This window comes from Anas platyrhynchos, chromosome 2 (genome assembly GCF_047663525.1).
Source record: "Anas platyrhynchos isolate ZD024472 breed Pekin duck chromosome 2, IASCAAS_PekinDuck_T2T, whole genome shotgun sequence".
NCBI lineage: Eukaryota > Metazoa > Chordata > Aves > Anseriformes > Anatidae > Anas > Anas platyrhynchos.
This window is the reverse complement of record NC_092588.1, coordinates 108630539-108652080: the sequence shown is the minus strand read 5'-3', so window position 1 is coordinate 108652080 and position 21542 is coordinate 108630539. Positions and strand designations below refer to the sequence as shown.

Genomic DNA, 21542 nt, shown 5'->3' with positions numbered 1-21542 from the left:
CAATCTCTGGCTGGATATAGAAATGTTTTCTAATACCAGGAGTCCTAAATGAAAATTTTGAGAGGCAGCACGTACTGTTTTAACCCTACTTTATCTCTTGATAGACTTCTGTAACATCAATCTGATCTCTGATATCATTCTAACCAAGGTAGTCTGCTTTCTCCCAGAATTTTTCCTAGTGCTCAAGATACATATTATCTCTCACTTATCACTTTGCATTGTTTACACATTGGTAATTTGTGGTTCTTTATGCTTTGCAATCTTTTCATATAGAAAATGAAATGAGGAAAAAAAAAAAAAAAATGGAATAGGAGGAAAAGGACATGAATCAGCTTCTAGAAATGTAGATTTGGTTTCCAGGGTTTCTTCAGTTCACCCTTATCAGTCATGGGTAGTGATCAAAGAATTAAATGTCTTCCCATTGAGAAAGGTTTAAAACAGTAAATAATGTGCTCATTCTGGGTCATTCTGATACAACATTCCCAGCCACTGATGTATCCCACATCCAAATGGTGACACTTCAGAGACTCCTGAGTGATCTTACACAAATGTACCTACTTTCTCCCTTGAGGACTTTCCAGACTTCTAAGAGTGGGAAAGCTCCATTTCTTGCGTATTTGATCCTGGCCCTCTCCTGTTGTGAAATCAAATTTTTGCAAGTGGAGCATGAAGACAGACATCTTTGAGCCTCTCTTTAAGTGTTTAAATGTATAGCTCTTAAAAACATGCACCCTTGCCAAAGAAATTGGTAGGAGTCTACTGAACATAGTCACACACTGACTCTCAGCTAACTAAATTGAATGTACTTTTCCTGTCCACAATAGGTATTTATCTTCTGCTCATTTCTCCGTGCTATAAAATGCCAGGCTCTACAAGTTTCACCATTACCTACTCTGGTCTCATTATGCCATATGCCTATATATATAAATGTATACATAAGTCTATATATATAGTCAGTTTACAAAAGTCATGCACATCTTGTAACCTCCCTGTGTATATGTTCTCAACACATCTTGTTCTGATAGGTACAAGGAGTAAACACACACTGTGTACAAAAAGAAAGAGTTTCAGCCCATACTTCTGTCCCTACTGCACTGAAGAGCAATACCCTATTGAAATGATATAAGAGACTTGTTCTGGTTTGCATTTTCCAATTCAGGCGGACAGCTGTGGCAACTACATGATAGCACAATCAATGCTGACACAGCCATACATGGACAACATTTACAGAAATGTAAAAAGAAAGGTTCCTGGCCTAAGATTCCAGCCTAATTGAGCCAAACACAATAAATGTGATAATCATTCCTTCTCACAGTGAAGTGAACAATTCAATTTGGAAGGAAAGATGTGCCATTGCTATTCCCCAGTCCTGCTGTTATTTTATTTTATATGCACTGTTACTGCTCATCATAGAGATTTTCCGCATTCAGTTTGGGAGTACCTCTGCCAGAGAGTTCAAATTATGGTCTAAACTCGGGTTAATGGGGCTTCTGAGGGTTTGCCTACACGGGGAAGTTAGAGTGCTATAATGGAAGCTGTTAATTTCCATCACTAAGCCTTTCTGGACACCCTCGGCCAGGCACAAACCAGCACATGCTCACACGCTAGAGCCTGAGCTGGCCAGGCATGAGGGAGCTTTGGTCTGACAGCTGTAGAGCTGTGAGAGCACAGCGCTTCTCCCAAACTCTGCTAAAATCTGGCTGTGTCATCCCTGACTTGGCTCTTCCAGGCAAGAGGCTGTCACCTTCAGGGGAGAGCTGGTGGGCCAGCCCCGGCACACAGACGACAGTCCCTGCCACCCCTCCAGCGGCTTTGTGGCCGCTGACTCCAGCATGGGGAGCATACCCACCCTGCTGCATACACAGTCCCAGGCAGACAAGCCCACCACACACCAGACTTGCTGCAGAGCTCTCTGGGGAGGTCCTCTGAAAGTCTGCCGTCCAACACCCTTTCCAGATGCTGCTGCTTTTGAATGATATTACAACTATTGCAAAATCACTGCTGCTGTTGCAAAAGCAAAAAGGAGTCAGTCCAGCGCACACTTTTTAAGTGAGTGATGTCAGCTACAATAAATAAATAAAGAAACAAACAAACAAACAAACAAACAAACAAACAAACTCAAAACTCTGGGGGCTGTTCTGCTGCACTGTATTTCTTGACACTATGACGTGGAAGTGCTGCTATCTAATAAAGCTGTGCAGCAGCTTAGCTACTTCCTCTCACCTCTACTTAGCACCAAACAGTACCACTTCTGCCTTTCTTGCAACATTGCACATCAGCCATTAGGTTAGAAGGGAAAGGTGATAAAAGGCTTCTTTTTCCCACAAGAGACATGATCTTATTTGTTAAAATTTTTGCAGTGCTTGCTTACTCTGCACCCTTGCCTTTACCTCTTGCTTTGAAGAAACAGTTTGATTTACACTGGACTGAAAAAGGAGCATATTAGGTGGTTGCTATCAAGGAAGATGCCATTGCTTACCTGCTGTCCTCCAACCTCCCATGCACAGGGCAGACTTGCACATGCTGCTGTGGGGCTACTCTAAACAGGCAACACACATTTGGGGTTGCTCTCTGGAGAAAAAAAAAAAAAGGAGAAAAAGAGAAGGAAAAAAAAAAAAGGAATGAGGCAGACACACAGAAATTATTTAACCTATCACCTAAGCACAGAGGGGACCTGTTGCAAATGCATGGTTCTTTCTCAAGCACAAAGATGGACTCAGCTCTGGAGCCTGGTGGGAGAGAGCACTCATAGGGCTTTAGCATGGACCTAATATCCTGATGCAGCACAGACAAATCAGGCATAGCTGAGGACAGGCTAGCCCATGAACAGATTACCTGAACTTAATCTCTTCCAAGCACAGCACAAGCCTCAAAAGGAATAGGTGCAATCAACACTGGTGGGAAGGTGTTTGAGTGCATGGCTCATTTCAATCTGTGCGGAAATACCCCCAGACACCATCTTTTTTTTTTGCCCCATTATGTTTATTAACTACAATTAGGTAGTAATTTATACATCAAAGAGAAGTTATTTCAGAGTTCACAATGCTACTCACATAGAAAACACAAAGCAACCATTTTTGTTATACTAAAGCTGAAAGAAAAAAAAAAAAAAAGGAAAAATAAAACAACAAACTATGAGACAGTTATTAGTGATTAAGACAACTATCTCCTGTTTTTTCAGGAAGACTGATATCTGCTGTGGAAAGAAATGACTGAATGAACTGCAGGTGTAGCAAGGTAGTTAAATCAACTGGGCCCAGCAAATTGCAGTTTCTCTAAAGGAAGGTTAATAGTTGGCCTGGAAACCAGACACTAGAGGATAACAAGTGTGCAACAAAGAGGAAAAAAAAGACAGCATTACAGATCTTATTTTGTATCTCCACACCAAAATATGTATGTTGTCTTTGATTCAACTGGCACAGAAAGTTCTACAAAAACCACAGTAATGCTAACAGATATACATCCATGAAACCTTAGTCTTTTGTTTTATAAAGACAAAGGACATGACAAAGCTTCACTTTAAATAGAATCATAGAATCATTTAGGTTAGCAAACACCTCCAAGATCCTGATGTTCAACCATGGCTAAGTTTACCAGTAAACCATGGCAGGACCTCACTTAGCCTCGGTGAATCTCATATGGTTGGCCTCAACTATACAAATCCCTACCCTCAGGAACCTTCCTACCCTCAAGCAGATCAATGCTCCCACCTAACTTGGTGTTGTCTGCAAACTTACTGAGGGTGCACTCGATCCCCTCACCCAGATCATCGATAAATATATTCAAGAGAACTGGCCCTAGTACTGAGCCCTGGGGGACACCAGTAGTGACCGGCCTCTAACTGGATTTGACTCCATTCACCACAACTCTTTGGGCCTGGCTACCCACCTAAGTGGGTCACCTTGCCACAGAAGGCAACCAGGCTAGTCAAAACAGGACTCACCTTTCATAAACCCATACTGACTGGACCTGATCACCTGGTTATCCTGTATGTGCTGCATGATGGTACTCAAAATACCTGTTCCACAGCCTTCCCCAGCACCAAGGTCAAATCAACAGGCCTGTAGTTGTCCAGGTCGTCCTCCATTGAAAAATGACCCATGATCAAAATAAACCCACCAAAGTTCTGCCAGTGACACCGGGCTTGGATCTGCTGGCTCATCCTGTTTCTCCCCTCATCATTCCCTGCAACTGGAGGCATAGAGGAAAACACTACCTGTGCTCCTGATCCCTTAACCAATTGTCCCAAGGCCCTGAAGTCTCTCATTTGCCCATGAATTTCTTGTTGGAACTTCATCACAGCCTATGTGAATCAATAATGAGTAATAATCTGAGGGCCACACCAGGGCAGAAGCTTTCTCTCACATCTCTAACCTGGGCCCCAGGGAGGCAGCAGACTTCCCTATGAAGTGGCACCATTCGGCATATTGGGCCTTCTGTTCCCTTCAGAAGGGCATCTAAAAACAGTTACAGTCTTTGAGTAAAAGTGGAGAACCCATGTTAAAAACTGCATTTAGGTTAAGGATATGAAGAGTGTTTACAATAAGAAAAAATTCTACCAAAAAGAAGACGGCATAAATCCTTGTGTTTTCTCACGAGGGGACTTTGAGTGCATACTTGCACACACATACCATCATCCTCCTTCTGGGTCAGGGTGAAGCCTTTCCTGCCTCTTCCCAGAGTCCCCCTTGACTGTAGTGGAAGATGGTCCCTCTGCCCCAAAAACTCACAGCAAAACTTCCCCCATCATTGTCACAGACTTTGCTGACAGAAAGACATACGGAAATAAAGTTTGACTATATTCCCAAACCAGACTTAACGGAGTATGAATGCCTGCTGCACACATGAACAAGCTTCAGTTGTAGAAATAAGCCAGAGCATCCCAGGTTCCTGGGTCCCCCACACTGAAATGATTTGGAAATCAGGATATTCCTGCCTCCACAAAGGTGGAAACAATCTTGGCTTTGCTAAACTGAGTTAATCTTTCTCATTCCCATTTATTTCATGCAAATTTTCAGAGAGGAGATTTGGGTTTTAGGCCTATATTGATAGCATAGCTTTTCTGTACTTTTTGTACCTTTGCCATTTAGACAAATTGAGAAGAAATACAGCATTTAGCATCACAAACACTTTCTGCTTTACCTTTCCATTCTCATTGCTCAGGTGTCCAAAGGCTTTAGGGAATATGCATTTCATGTGTCACAAGGAAAGATAGGATGTGAACTCAACTTCATCAGCTCCTTTGTGTTTTGAGCTGATACTATGCTCACAGAAAAAGTCTCTCCATACAGCTGAGCTTTCGTCAAATCCTGCACAGGTTTTTTGTTGATGTTCTCAGCCCAAACAAATCATACTGCAATCCATCACAATTCAATGAATGCTTAGCATACTTGCCAGGTTGCTTCGTAGTTTTGCCATGCTTAGAGATGCTGATGAAAACTTGTTTTCATTCTGTCTGCTACCACAGGAATTGTATTTGTTAAGCTACACCTCTTTCACAGTTTGTATGGAGAAGGCAAAGAGAAAATCCTTTCTTCAGTCACTGACATTTCAGCTGTTTTGACTGCAGCAATTGAATCCGACAGACTTTCATTCTAAAATGCAAGTGAAAGTTTTGTTTGGCAGAGAAGGACACAGCCATTTTGAGACATGTGAGACCCGCTCTTTTTTAGTCACAATTTCACAAGCTGTGGATGCTCCAGTTTTCAAACATGCTTATTACAGTTAGCTCAGATCCCAAGTGCTCTGGCGTATATAATTCCTGAGAAAGCAGTTCTTCTGGCAGATTAAGGGAACAGTTTGCTTTTGCCTCAGGCCATTAACATTTTAATAAAATGGTCGTCAACTGTGATAACAATTTATCTTTAGGGGACTTTATCTATTATTAACCTTATTAAGTAACAAGTTTATTTTTGCTGACATGTAGATTTTCCAATCCTCATCAAGACTGATTCCATTTTTTCCTTTAATTTCATGTTCCATTATGTTGCACTCCATTGCTAAAAGTGTGTTTTGCAAGTTTGTTTGGTTTGTTTTTGCACTGAATTTCAATGCTTTCCATCTCCTCAGAGTTAGGAAAAATACATGATCTCATCAGAAGTCATTAGAAAAAGTCATTTAGTCCTGTATATCAGTCATTTTAGCTCAGGTAAACTTGCAGCCATTCACATCCTGGTTTGTCAGGCACTGGGTTATCTGAAAATTATTTCTGTCCCCTAAACTCAAAATCCAGAGAAGAACTAAAATCTGCTTAACAGAAACTATAATTATCCAAGGTTTCAGATGTCTGCCAAGATACCAGGGTTACCATTATTCAGTGTAATTAATGCTTTCACCAATTTAGAAGACTGTACAAACATCGTGGCCTCGTGCTACTAGACAATGAGCACTTTCTATGAGATGATGAATGCCTTTGCTTCTGATAGATTTATCAGTATCTTGCAGGTTCTGGATCCATGCTGGTCACGTATAGGAGAGGCTGAACCAGTTAAGAAAAACACAGCTTTCAGTCCCAACTCTCTCATAAACCAGCTGACTGAAAACCACAGTCTATGACTGGAAGTAAACACAACCTGATTTTTTTTCCTAATTTTTAACTAATTTATTTTTTAAGTTTTCAGAGAGTCTTAATAAAGGTTCACTACATCCATTCTTTCTGTATGCCTTCATAAATCCATGTTATTTCTAAGCATGTAACAAGATGCTCTACGAGTTTTGCAAGGAAGAAAAGTCCAAATGTATTCAAAGAATCATAAAACGGTTTGGGTTAGAAGGGACTTTAAAGACCATATGGTGTCAAACCCCCTGCCATGGGCAGGACACCTCCCACCAGCCCAGGCTGCCCAAAGCCCCATCCAGCCTGGCCTTGAGCACCTCCAGGGATGGGGCATCCACAGCTTCTCTGGGCAACCTGTGCCAGTGCCTCACCACCCTCTGAGTAAAAAATCTCCTCCTAACATCCAATCTAAATCTCCCTTTAAAAAAAAAAAAAAAAAAAAACATTCCCCTTTGTCTTATCACTATCTGTCCATGTAAAAAGTTGCTCTCCATCCTTTTTATAAGCCCCTTTTAGGTACTTGAAAGGCTGCAATGAGGTCACCCCGGAGCCTTCTCTTCTGCAGGCTGAACATCCACAGCTCTGTCAACTTTTCTTCACAGGAGAGGTGCTCCAGCCCCCTGATTAATTTCGTGGCCCTCCTCTGGACCCACTCTAACACCCCCACATCCTTCTTGTGCTGGGGGCCCCAGATCTGGATGCAGCACTCCAAGTGAGGCCTCACAATAGCAAAGCAGAGCAAAGGGAAACAATCACCTCCCTCCACCTGCTGACCACTCCTCAAGTGATGCAGCCCAGGCTGCAGATGTCTTTTTGAGCTGCAAGCACACACTGCTGGCTCATGCCAAGCTTTTTGTCCACCTGAACCCCCAAGTCCTTCTCTGCTGGGCTGCTCTCAGTGAGTTCTTCTCCCAGTCCATCTTCAAGCCTGGGACTGCCTCAACCCAGGTGCAGCACCTTGCACTTGCCCTTGATGAACCTCATTAGGTTCGTGTGGGCCCAGTTCTCAAGCTTGTCCTTGATGCCATCCCTTCCTTTTGATGTATCAGCTGCACCACTCCACCTCTTCCAGGATGGACCCCTAATGGACACCATTCATCACCAGCCTCCACCTGGATGTAGAACCATTGACAGCAGCTCTCTGGCTGGGGCCATCCAGCCTATTCCTTATTCACCAAATAGTCCACCCGTCCAATCTGTATTTCTCCAATTTAGAGATCAGGATGTCATGTGGGACTGTGTCAAAGGCCTTGCATAAGTCCTGTTTGTCTTGATCAGTCTTCTCTTGTCAACTGATGCAGTCACTCTGTCACAGAAGGCCACCAGATTGGTCAGGCACAATTTGCCCTTGCTGAAGCCATGTTGGCTATTCAGGATGTTTTTCTGCATAGATGTCACATTATTTCTAGGTCCTTGACAGCTACTGCTTCTAATTGCAGCAAATGGGAAAAAAAATGTATCTAGTCTGTGTCTCTACTGTAATCTTAGGCATGACTGATGTAGTATGGAGATATTTGATCTAATTTTAAGTTAGTTTGTGCTGCTGGCAGGCTGGCTGCAAATGTGCCGGACTTCATCAGCAAGATTATCCCCTTCCTGGGCTGGGTTACAACTAGCTGGATGCACCACACTGGAGTCATGCCTGCTGCTTGGCAGATGTCTGGCTCTCCTGGGTGCAAGTTTACACCATCAGTAGTAAGTCTCCACACCACATCAAGGAGCCTGCAGCATAAACAATGAAGGCCCTCTGTCACAGGAGAGGAAAAAAAAAAAAAAAAAGTCATGAGTTTGCAAACAAAATCTGACACCATTTTAATTTTTTAAAAAGCTATATAATAATAATCCATGAATTAACAACAATGGAATGAACAAAAACAGCAAACAGGTTCCTCCCAAGGATATAAATAGAGATTGGTTTGGAAAGATTTATGGGGAATTCTGGCTTCATAATTCAGAGTAATCATGATTTGTTATTAAAAAGCTATAAACTGTGACAAATAGACAGGAAGCTCATTCAAACACATTCCTATCAAGTCATTCTGCATGAATCACTCAGTTTGCTGAAGATGGCCTCTTGAGTCAGTAGTTTCTACTGAAAGTCTGAAGACTGGGATGGCATTCCTAACTCTACCACAAAATATCTTTCTAGCATTGGTTAAAAATTACTCTGTAGACTTCTCTGTCTAACACTGTAAGGAGAACAGTCTCTGGCAACACTCTTATAAGAACGTAAGTCCATTCATATCACCAAGACTTTTAATGCCATGTTGCAAAAGGTGATCTCTGAATGCAAAGCATTCATGGTAGTCCTAGAAACCTAAATTAAAACCTTTTTTTTTTTCAATCTTTCCGTCAAGAAGATTCCTGAAATTGTTTAGATCTGAATATATGCTTTCTACCCCCTCACCCTAGCAGGGCAATCCATCAGTCAGATCTATGTCAGCCATGCATTAGGAGGAAATGCAGGTCTACATGCAAGCTCCCTGAATGACCCAAACTGTTTATTTCAGTTCTAGTACAAAATTACCAAAAATTAGGAGTCTTCAGGGTCCTCTGCATGAGGACAGTTTAGCAGACAGCTCTTCTCTTGGCAGCACTGTTTCCTACAAATGGCCTTGAATGGAAGCTGTGGAGGCTGTTGAGGCTCGAGTGCTTGGCCTGCCTCGAGAGAGCAATGAGCAGAAGCCCTTCCTGCCAATATGCTTCCAGCTACAAGTGCTAATTGTATTATTTGCTTTTTAAAATGCAATACAAGTGAAGCTGTCCTCACCACCATGAGCAGGCAGAATCACCCACATCTAATTCATCTCCTACTTTATAGCCCATTGAAAAGAAATGCAGGTTGCCCTAGAAGCATACAACAGGTGGCTGTGAGACAGCAACCATCCATTTCTACACAGTGTATGAATTTGATCTCATTTGGCTAATTATCCCATTAACCTGTACCTAAAGATCCAATTACTGTAGCTGTGGGTGACTGAGTAAAGGGCAGCAGCAGTAAGCCTAGAGTGTCAGGTCTGTGCTAACCTTCTCTGGAGCATTTGTACCTGCCTGAGCCAAGCCTTCCCTGAAGTGATCCAGCAGGATTTATGTTTTTATGATGACCATGAACAAACAGCATTCTCTCTCTCTCTCTTTCTTAAGTGAAAATTGGATTAGAGTTGAAGTATTCAAATACCAAATGCCTGAGTTCAAAACCAGTCACAACTGGTGTGTGAGCATGACCTGAATGGCTGCATGGCAAGGTCTATTTGTTGGTGCAACTGGAAAGACTCCTAGAGGAACAGAGCTCAAACTGCATAAAATCTGTCACTGCTAGCACTGGGGGCATTTGAACTGGTCTTGTACAAGGGCATGTGTGTGTATAGTGTCCTCCCTTCGGACAAGCAAACCCAGGCTTCATTCCTTCTTGTGTGAGGAAGGGTGGACATACAGCTTTTAGAAGAGCGTTGATGCCACTTGTATAGCAGAAATAGCTCCAATCACTCATATAGAGCAACTGGAAGTAACATACAATAAAACTACTACACCTTTATTCTCATGCAAAATACCAAAGGAAAGATGGAAGATGGCACAGCTGAAAAATGCATGTGTTAAAAAGCACAGTAATTCAAAAGATTCATAGGCCATACTCAAATCTAACCAGTACAAAAAGTTAAGATGAGGATACAAAGAGACTGTCTGTGAAATTTAGAAAGATACCACGAAAAGCAGTGGCATTGATGATAATAAGCAATTATTTTGAATCTCACTAGAAATTATATAAATGGAAAGGAGGAGATATAAAATTTTTAAAAAGGAGAGGAGAGGAGAGGAGAGGAGAGGAGAGGAGAGGAGAGGAGAGGAGAGGAGAGGAGAGGAGAGGAGAGGAGAGGAGAGGAGAGGAGAGGAGAGGAGAGGAGAGGAGAGGAGAGGAGAGGAGAGGAGAGGAGAGGAGAGGAGAGGAGAGGAGAGGAGAGGAGAGGAGAGGAGAGGAGAGGAGAGGAGAGGAGAGGAGAGGAGAGGAGAGGAGAGGAGAGGAGAGGAGAGGAGAGGAGAGGAGAGGAGAGGAGAGGAGAGGAGAGGAGAGGAGAGGAGAGATCATACTGATTAGAACCCTTAAGATCCTTTGAGAGAGAAACATGGAACATTACCTATGAAGACTGTCAACAAGAAAAGAAGTGATGGTAAAAATGTAGAGTTGGGACATGCTTGAAGAAAAGGTTTATGATCTTTCAGAAAGTATCTTCAGCAGCTAATTAAAGAACCTTTTGAGGCAAGGAATCCTGTTTCTCCTGACAGTGTAAGGGATATTTATGTAATCCATTGAATCAGACATGGAGATTATCACTAACAAAAACTTCAACAGCTGTTCTGGGAAGTACTGCTTGGGCATTTGGAATTTGGTGGCTTTTTTTTTTTTTTTTTAAACTGGCAGTCAGCCTACAAAGATCAAATCATTTACCCTGCCCTGTTCTCAAAAACAGAGAATGAAATCCAGACAAAAAGCAGCCTTCTCCATGAGAAATATTTTTCCTCCTTACTTTGGGAAATGTTTTATTTTCTGCCCAAATAGGGAACAGCAAATACCCAGAAAGCTACACACCAGCAAGCAGCTCTTCTAATTAGACTTCACTTCGGAATATCCTTTTGCATTAGTTTCTATAAAACTTAGCAGGCAGTGTTTTTCATTACTGATACTTTGCCCATCTGTCTTCACATACCGACTGTCTCTTGGTATCTGTGCACCAAAAGAACCTGAAAGGCTGAAGCCAAGATGGAGCCTGCTTGGAGATCATTATATTGGTGACTGTGGACAACAGAGCAGAATAATTCCCTTCTATATGACAAGTGATCTGCTGGTTGCCCAGCAACTGTTTGATTGACTGCTTTTCTTTTTCTTTTGGTAATGTTTGGTGTAATTTGTGGGCAGTGTTTCTAATCTCACGCAGTCACAGGTTGTCGATTTTCAATCCTGAGTTTAATTTCTCATGCCTAGAAGCCACAATGCTGGCCATGTTTCATATTACAAAATAGGATTTACAAACTAATCCGTACCCATTATACCTTTAACCTTGTTATTTTGTTACAGGTGGTTGGGATACATGCAGAAATTTCACATCTGCAGCAGGATATGGCAACTACATACCACCTCCATCCCTGCATGCCAGGGGTACTGCACACCCAGGTATTCTGCCTTTCCACTCCCATACTTGCTTCTTTCCTCTTCTGTGCACATGCTCATGATGCTGGTAATGTCCTTGAATTTTTCAGAGCCTGCTGCACAAAGGACACCACCTTTGTCTATATATATCTGTGACTTTCCCCCTCCAGCTTGCCTAGAATAATGCAACTGAGCAGCAATGGCTGTCAGTCCTTGGAGCTAGTGGGCTCAGAGGCCATGGTTTCTTATGCAAGGACTCTTGTCTGGAAATCCTCCCCTTCATATATCTATTGGAGAACATCTTCCACCAGCTTCAGAGGGTGACTTCAGAGGAGTTTATTTGGCTTAGCTTTTGGTGATTCTGCAGGGACTTTGGCGGTTTGTTTTTTAATTGATCTGAATGCAAAGCTGACAATAGGGTGACAATTTTAACTATACCCACTGTGGATACTGAGTTTTTTCATTTTATTGTTGTTATATGAAGTCTTAATATGTGACTAACTGCTATGTCAACAGGCACTCCAAATCTTTAAACAACAATGCAGCAAAATATCCAGGTTTCAAGAGTGCTTCTCTCTTTCTGTTTAGAAGCTGAAGAGGTTGTTTCATTGCACAGTGTACCAGGGAATATCACATTCCAAAGTAGGACATCATTTGACCTAATGTGATAGAAGCTGAGTAAAATCATGCATAAGGCAGAACCAAAAGAAGAAAGGGAAAAAAATAAAATAAATAAAAATAAAAATTGTAAGCAGTTCAGAAGTCCCTAGCCCTGGAAATATTTAAATATATGTATAACAGGTAATATAATATATATATATAATAGGCAATAGAGTAGCAAATTTCCCAAGTTATTGGGCTATTGCTTTTAAATGTAACTACTAGAGATTTCTGTAGAATTCCTCCCTTATCACCGATGAAATAAAACCAGGTATAATTTGTAACACACAGGTTATTTCTGGGTAGGACGAAAGCAAGGTCTTGTTACTAGAAATCTCATGCACTTAAAACTGGCACTACTTTGAGCTTTTTTGGTCTGTGTAAACCAGAGGTGGGAATGATCTTTGGTTTTATTTCCATTAAAATGTAATCCCTAATTTATAAGAGTTTTGTTGAACTGCAGTTTAGGCCTAGACATTATTACCTAGTTTTTCCCTGGGCCCAAATGCAAGTTTTTAATAGTTTGTTGGGTGTAGGTTTTTTTTGTTTTTTTTTTTTCCTCAAATTTGACATTGCTGGTATTAGGTACACAATAGCATTTCCATGAAACAGGTCATACAGTGTTTATGAAAATGATTAAAAAGCTCAGAAATACCAAATACACAGAAATGAGTCCTGCTGATGCTGTAGCTACTGGAAATGTTGATGTCAGCTAAAGAAAAGCTGCCACCACAACTCAGCAAAGTCCTGTAGGCAATTACCAGGCCCTCTGCAGCCAGTTGCTCACATTGTTCACTTCTGTATCCAGTCCCCTTCTGTTCATTGCTGGGCTTTTGGAAAGGGCTTTGGGAAGTAGCTGGTGGGAACAGAGCACCATACCTTCCCTTCCCAAGGTGCTCCCCAAACACCTTTGTAGATCTTCAAATCTTCTTCAGCTGTTAATGGCATGGTACAAGCACATGGACAAAGAAATTCATTCTCATTCATGTGGAGACGCTTTGGGGACCGTCCAGCCCAAAGACAAACAATTGCTATTTCAAACAATGAAGATTAAAATTCTCCTCATTGGAATATGGTTTTTGCTTCAAATCATGAGGCATCTTGGTTAAATGTTTGTATTTCCATATCTGCCGTGTAAAACACCTTCCCCCAGTTCACTAATGGAATAATACTTACAGTATTTGGGGAACTGACAACAGACATGCTGTTATGCTGGGGGTTGGTAGTGGATCATGTAAGCAGACACCAACATGTGCAGCGTCAGGCAATTTTCTACTTAACAGTGTAAGCAACTGGTCTGCTGGACATCTTCGAGTTTTCATCTGCTTGGACTTGGGCCATTGGGTTCAGGTAGCCTTGTTAAAAAGGGATTTGCAGGTCTTTGCAGTGTTACAGCCCTGCCAAGCTGGAAGCTATAGACAAGGTCAGTGTCTAGGACTCTCTTGTATTAAATGAGCAAGTAAGCTTATATGCATTGCAGATTCCCTGCCCATGAGATCTCTTGTCTAAAGCAATCTGCTGAAAGGTGATAGGGTTGAAGTGTAGGCTAGACAACATGCATATGGCAGAGGGTTTGTAATATTCTAAATAGCATCCACTATGTTTTCTTGGGTCAACATACAAAGAGTGTTGGTAAATCAATAGTCTAATCCACATGTGACAAGACAATTTATCAGGCTTCTTACTGAAGTGCTTCTCTGCTAAACAAAGCAGGTTTGCAGCTTTGCTGGCAGAAGCCATTTTGCATCATGTGGCATTGCACAGCCATAGCAAGAGGTGCCTACAGTCTCGCCTTCCTGTGCTAGTAGAAGACGAGCTAGGCAACCCTGGTCCTGGTGCTGGGGAAATGCTATTAAGCACACACTGCTGTCTTAACATTACAGTATTACAACACAGGAGAGGGGTGGAAATAATGACTGGGTGTTCAATCCTAATTACAAGGAGGAATTTGTTTTGCTTTTACTTGAAGAACAGCAAGCTTCTGCTCCCTGGGCATTATAAAGACACAACTCGTTGGTCTAAAAGACTTTGATTCTTTCAAAGGCATGGTTAGAATGCTGTTACATGAAAAGGGAGGTATATAACTGTGTTGCAGTGACACCTATGACAAAGTGAAAGAACAGGGCACTTGCATTTCGCCATTTGATAACATTGTGTGAACCAAGAGCAGCATTCACAAAACCTGGGTTCCTCTAGTTAAACCCTGAACAGCATATTCAGATATTAAATTCCCTCAGCTGCTGAAATCAAAAGGAAAAATAGGCATATGCACAAATTAGCAAAAGCATGTGATCATAAGTGTAAGGCCTGCAGATCTGAATGCTGCAGGTTGAGACTTCGCAGGCATACATCTCCACACATCAGAGGCACCCTTCTAAATTCCCTGATTCAAAAATGTGCTTAGAACCCCCATCAGGATACATATATCAAATCTAAAAAGTTATTTGACCTCAGAATGAAGCAAATGAAATTAAAGACAAAGGAAAAGAACGGGGTGGGCAGAGCATGGGACACCACTTAACTCTTATAAAATATGCACAGTCAGCTGAAATACAGAGATTTTATTCTGATGCAAACCTATCTAATTTTATATAGCAACAATTCTTGAAAATAGATTTGTATTTACAGAAATGGAGTTACACCTTCGGCACATATATAATAATTGTGTTATAAAATAGCTGCCGGAGTATAGAATACTGAACAGAAATGTCTCATAAGGCCATTACAACCCTACACTACTTTAAACCCACAAAAAAATGCTCACAGGATAGAAGCCTCTACTCATATTACTCACTTTCCTTGCCTCAGCAGGAGAGAGCTGTGAGGAGTGCTACATACAAGACAGAGTGAATGAACTCTAACATTTCTTCACCAAAGCAGTTACCAAAATATAGTGGGTTTGTTTCACTCTGTGGATGATGAACATAGTTCAGTCTCTCATTCACTTACCCTCCTCAGTCCATAGATAGGTAAGCAGCCTGGACAAAAACTGTTGTTTTTATTCTCCTAGTTCTCTATTCACTTTGTCATACAGAAGTACTTATGGCAGTAAGGAGGGAGCTCCACCAAGGGGAATACCTTATTCAGGGTTCCTCCTGGTTCAGCTCTCTGGCTGGCACAAAGATACACAGCTATTTCAGCATCCTTTACTTGGATCAGCTGGCATCAGCATGCCTACGCTGATGCCAGCTACCTAAGCATCTGTCTCTGCGATGTGGGACAGATATGACCCATCAGCTTACCCACAGACAAGTCTGTTTTCCTGTGACATGACAAGTAGAATTGTATATACAGGCTGAAGACACAAGCAACCCCTGAGAACATTTCTGGAGCATGATTCTTTGTGGCCTCCACACCACTGCAGTCACCTGTAAATGTGGGCAGCAGAGGTGTCCCTACTTGCCACTTTCATTGAGTATTTTTCCAACTCGTTTTGTGCACAGCTGCACCAAAGACCAAAATTGAGTGCAAAGTTTTCCTGAGGCTATGCAAAGGTCATAAATGTGGAAGGGCAGCCAGGACTTTTAAAGAATTTAATTCATTTTATTTACTTCATCTCTATTTTTGACACCCTTTGGATAAGGTTTTGAAAGAGGTTGCAAGGTGTACCATATGGCTGCTACTTCATAGCTAATAGAAACAGCACTGGTCGTCTAAACAGGTCTTATTCTTGACTAAGAGGCGGTTAGAGAGGAAACTGCATGAAGGCAAAACATTTTGTCATGTAACTCATGAGAAAAAGCACTGTACCTACAGAATGGGAAAAACAAGAGAAATACTCCTTCAGTAATAACAGAGTAAAACACTTTTAAGAGTGTGTGATACAGTGGAGAATAGTAGAAGAGATAAAACAAAAGCTGGTCTGTGTCCCTCAAGTAACTATGGAGCATTAGGTCTTTTTTTAAGGAATAAAGTCACTTCCAAAAGTATTTTTCCCACATAAGGTTGCACTAATCATAAGCAGAAAAACAGCAGGTTTTCACCAAGTTTGTTAAGCAGGGCAGACATTTTCCTTTCCCTGAGCCCAAGATGTGATGCATGGATTTAGCCACCATGTCTTACAGCTCTAGAAGCAGTTCCACTGATGTTAGGGTGTGTAAGAAACCACAGTCATGAGCAGTGAAAGGCTGTGACTTTGCTCTCCCTCGCGTGTCCCTCTAGCTCCTACAGTTCCCTTTCCTGCCAGAAACTGCTTCAGCTTTTCACCAACTGCTTTTAAAGACAGGGTTCAGTGAGGAATGGGAAAGTGAGGGCAACCCTGAGTGAACAGCAATACCATAATCTTGCAAATGAACCATCACACATCCACAGCTATCATGTTTTGTGTAGCTCTCCGATATTTCACAGCTAACAAGCTGACAAATACCTAGAAACTTCTACTCCTATGTCAAATTTGGTTAAAAACTGCGAAGTTATTGGAGACAGAAATGCACAGACAGATACACAGAAGCAACATAGTCCTATGTACTTACAGAAAAATAAATCAAACCAGCATTAATGCAGTGCTGTTGAGAGGCACTACCTTGATTAAAGAAATTCAGCTGGCCAGCCCAAAGTCCAACTTCCTAGAAGCATCAGCGTGACAGCTTGATTAATGCCAACATTTCCTTCAGAGGCAGTTCACTACCCCATGCAGGTCTTGTCTTTCTAGCTCATTGAAAGAAAGCATGAGACAACTTTCCCTACCCCCCAAATTAACCTTGTCTCAGCCTTTTCAAGGTTTTGTGAGATGGGAGCAGCCTCCTGAACTGGGCTGACCTGAAATCCACAGCGTGTACCTGTATGACCCGTCAGTAATGATGCACCCCAGTAATGATGCACCTCAGTGTGCTGGTTACAGCTCAGACTTCACATCCAAGGAGAAGGTGCTCAAAATGAGGCTGCAGGGTTAGACAGGATCCAGCACTGAAAGCTGTTTTTTTTTAGCCTAAATAATGCAGTCCACCTTACAATCTGTGTAACACTCAGGGTGTCTACACATACTCCTCACGTCTTTCAACCAAATGTTCCTCTAGAGATCCAGCTTTCCTTAGGCTGTGTAATGCATGCTACACAATGCATGCTACATGCAGGAGAATAGGTAGAGAAAAAAAAAAAAAAAAAAAGAAGAAGAAAAAAAAAAGACCATCCCCATGAGTATTAAAACTTCGAGGTTCCTTGGAGTTATGGGCTGCTACCCTAAAGACTGTCCAGGCAGCAGCTTGGTAACCCTTCTTCAGACTGACTTTCACACAATGCTGATTTTTTTCCAGATTTTTTTCTTCTCTTTTTTTTTTTTTTTTTTTTTTTTTTTTTTGGGGGGGGGGGGGGAGGGATGACACAAATTTTTTTTCCCTCTCTTTTTTTTTTTTTTTCTGTCATAGATAGCATTAAAGACTTTCTGTTGCTTGGGCTTGTGCCAAGTGAGAATTCCTCAAAACGCTAATCTGGCCTAAAACACTCATGCTGAGGCAGTTCCAACTTAAACCAAGTCGCCTCTTTGTGTTGCATTACCTCCCATGGGCCCGTGCCTCCCATGATACCCCACAACCTTCTCCTTCAGGGAGAGGATTTGCTATGGGCACCATGTCCGTGTCACTACAGATGTGCTATGAGGGATGTACTACAAACAGGGAATCCAGACATTGTGAAAAAACGGGAGCATAATGCTCCCAGTCTTCAACTTCAGTGTACCATTTTGGGGAAACATGTTTTTCTGGTGAGCCAGAGTGTTTTGGATAATTTAATTTATCTCTCAGAATGTTTCATAATGATATAAAAAATGTTCCAAAATACATATTTCTGAGAGAATTCTTCTGGACTTTTGATTCCCAAAAGAGCTAATATCCTTTTTCTTTTTTTTTTCTTTTTCTTTTTTTTTTTTTTTTTTTGGTCTAAAGATCTGAATTTTCAACAATCACAACTGTTAACATCAGATTTTTTTGCATGTTATAAATTCCCTTCCTTATTTTCCTGCAGCTTTAATTACCTGTAGCACTTTCATGCTATCTTCTTGTACATTTGCCTTTTCATAATGATGTATAACGTTTTTCCCACGTGAATTATCACTAGGGCATAATCCCAGATCCTCAGATCCCATAGTAAAGATTTGTTCTCTCTAAGCTGACACAACAGGCAATTCATTGAGCACAGACAGACAGACACATTTTTTCCATGAATGCATTTAGCATCATTACCAAAACTGGCTCACTAGCAATTTCAGCTAATAAGAAAATGAAGTTAGCGCAAAGCTTCTGAAAATAAATTCTGCAGAAGACATTTCTCTGTTTTAACAGGGATTGAATGCAGTCCATTTCTCCTTCCCTATGTCCTGAACAACACATCAAAACAATGTTTAGCAAGTGAGCTACATTTCACAACGCACTCACATCATAATGGACATAAAATAAGTTGCTTGGCAGTGTAAATGCCCTGGAGAGAGCAAAGCTGGTGTTTTGTTTTTTTTTTTTTTTTTTTTTGGTCCAGTCTGGTTTCTCCCAGTACTTTAGGATTGCCCAAGGATTTTCCATTATCTCACTGGTGTCTCTGTTAACCCCCTGCACTACTGAAGCAGTGCAGCCACAGGAAACCTCCCTCCAAGACCCCTTAAATTCAAGGTCACAGAAGTGGTGGGACACACTGGTGTTAATTCCCAGCATATCCCATGTGGTTAAACAAAACCAGCATGAAATCACGGGTGGGAGAGAGGGAGAGAGATGTTTTAAAAGATGGGTACTCCAAGTTCTCTTTAGCCAGGTGATGGGAACAGAGAGACAAGGACATAATGCAGAGCAGGGTATCAATTCAGTGGTTTTCCCCAGTTTTTCAAGTTTGGTTAACGGTCACAATGATATTTTCTCAAGTGCCCCAGTAACTAAACGGCATGTGGAAAATGTTATTTAGCACAAGAGTTTCTCGAGTGCCACAGTCTCCAAAAAGAGGCTCTTGCTAAGCTCACTGTGCTCCTTGTCAGTAGCAACCACGGGCCAGATCCCAGCTCTTCAGAGTGGCCCATGGGGCTTAATCACAGAAAATCTGGCCCTTAATACTCCTCCTTAGACTACCTGACTTCTCTTCCCAAGAATATTAGAAACCTGGCACTTGAAGGTGCATTTTCATGAAATACTCAGTCTAGCAAACGTCCTTTGCACAATGTATGTGGCAAGCAGATGCAGTGGGTCACAAACACCACTGAAATTAGTGCTTGGTGATTCAGCAGAAGACGTGCATTTTTTTGTTGTTGCCTGCTACTAGATAATTTTGTACACTGCTGGTAATTACCGTATCTGTTTTTTTATTTATTTATTTTCTTTTCTTATGCCTTACCCAGTAGCTTTGTTTGTTGCAATAAAAACATTGAGAACAGCTTGGAAAACTTCCTTTGCTCTGACTTGAAAAGGCTGAATTCAATTCCCAGGGAACTCAGTGGGAGATGGATTAAGCTCAGTGGCAAAATCCTTTACTTCTTCTTACCATGCTGCCCTTGCAGCAGGTGCTGAATTTCCTTTTACCAGTTGGTTAATTTACCTTTTTGTGGTAGCGATGTACAAAATCCCCCTGAACTTCTTGTATTTATATGTGTGTGTTTTTTTTCTGGGTTCCTGTGGCAAAAGAGACCAAGAGCATCTGCTTCTTATCCATTCTCCAGCCAGTTCAGACCCCCATAATTTTCCCCTTCCCAAGATTTGTTCTGCACCAGGATTACTCTGTGCCTATCAAGGTGGTTTGCAATATTTTTTACTCCTTTTCTGTACTTTAACTCTGGAATATGCTTATGCTCTTGTTCTTCCCCCAGAGTATCTTGCTGATGAGAATTACAGTTCTGTGTGGAAGCAGAAATGAGGAAAGTTATGTCCTCTTCCAGCCCAAGTCATTCAACTTCAGTTTCCCATCTTTCTTTAGTGCCCCTCAAACACATATATTTGGTATCTTTGAAGGTTTGAAGGCTTTGACACCTTCAATTCTGAAAAGTCATCCAGTTGGGAAGGATGTAGAGGAACAGGGATCTCCAGAAGGAGAACACTGTACCTACAGAAATATCCCTGATGAAATCTAAGCAAATCACCAAATAAAAATCCTGGAGACAATGAGGATGCCATTAATAAATGCCAAGCTTCTCTACTGAATTTTCAAATCAGCCAAAGCAATTTAAGAATCACATCCTCTCTGTCGATCCCTAACATTTTATGAAAGATAATTCTCACATGCCACTTTGTGGAGTTCAGTAAGACATCCTTATTAGATTTGCTTGTTGTGCTTATTTTTTTCAGAACATGATGGCTAATTTAAGTCTCGCTTGATATGTGCAGAAGGACCTACATTCAGGCACACAAACAATTCCTACACTGTGATAGTAAAATGTGAAGAAAAACAAAACAAAACAAACAAACAAAACAAAACAACAACAACAACAACAAAAAACACATGATATTGCATACAAGTTGTAAAGGCACGGGTTTTTAATCATCCCCAGAAGTTGTTGCTGAGCTGGTTTTGATATGTTTACTCTTGATTTTTGCCTTTTAGAAAAGACAAAGAAAAACATAACTTTCAGACAAACTTACTATTAAGATGAAAACATTACTTTAGGCAGAGCATTTGGTATCTGTGTTTTCAGCTTTTTTTGTTTTAGAGTACTTCTAATAAGTAGCATCTACAGACAGCTGTAGATCTAGTCCTATAAATCACACCAAAACAACTACAAGAAAAAAGGAAATTGCACATATTCCAAAGTTTTGCCATTTTCCCACCACTGGAGATAGGATTTTCAAAACAAGCCTTCCATAATCTTGTGAAATACTCCAGGGCTGAAACAGAAGCTGTGCCTCACAATAAAGTGAAAATATTGCATTCAAATTGGAAGGAAATGCAAAGGCTCTTTCTTTTTGTGTTACTGTAAATTAATTTTAGAGATGGGCATAAACCATAAAATTCAGATTCAGCCATAAACCTGGGAACATAAAGCTTGAAATACATCTGGATCATTGTACCAGACCACCATGGTTGCTGGCAAACAGGTAATAGCTGATTAGTCAGAAAAGTCCACAGCACAACTATTCCATATGCCCCGCATCTCACAGGATGTCTCCCAGTACACAGCATTGCCATAAATCCTGTACTGATGCACCACAGACATTTCCAATGTCTTTGGTCTCTGTGATAGGCATTGCAAGCTTTTTAAAACAAAAGGTGTTCTGAAAGAGC

At 41.3% G+C, this 21542-nt stretch overlaps 2 long non-coding RNA genes across 7 annotated transcripts in view; one reads left to right on the top strand and one right to left on the bottom strand.

Annotated features, from left to right (window-relative positions):
- LOC140001558 (uncharacterized) overlaps window positions 1-12445 on the top strand; it is a 56082-nt gene extending 43637 nt beyond the window's left edge. Inside the window, exon 5 of the long non-coding RNA XR_011806883.1 lies at window positions 11628-12445. This is a non-coding gene — a long non-coding RNA (uncharacterized lncRNA). The remainder of the gene's footprint in view (window positions 1-11627) is intronic.
- The window catches only part of LOC113842709 (uncharacterized), a 170031-nt gene that overhangs the window by 47080 nt on the left and 101409 nt on the right, over window positions 1-21542 (bottom strand). For 4 of the 6 annotated variants that reach the window (XR_011806879.1, XR_011806877.1, XR_011806880.1 and 1 more), the window contains 2 exons: window positions 5143-8303; window positions 2480-2571 (listed from right to left, as the gene is read on the bottom strand). This is a non-coding gene — a long non-coding RNA (uncharacterized lncRNA). The remainder of the gene's footprint in view (window positions 1-2479; window positions 2572-5142; window positions 8304-21542) is intronic. The other 2 variants (XR_011806878.1, XR_011806882.1) reach the window with 1 other exon arrangement.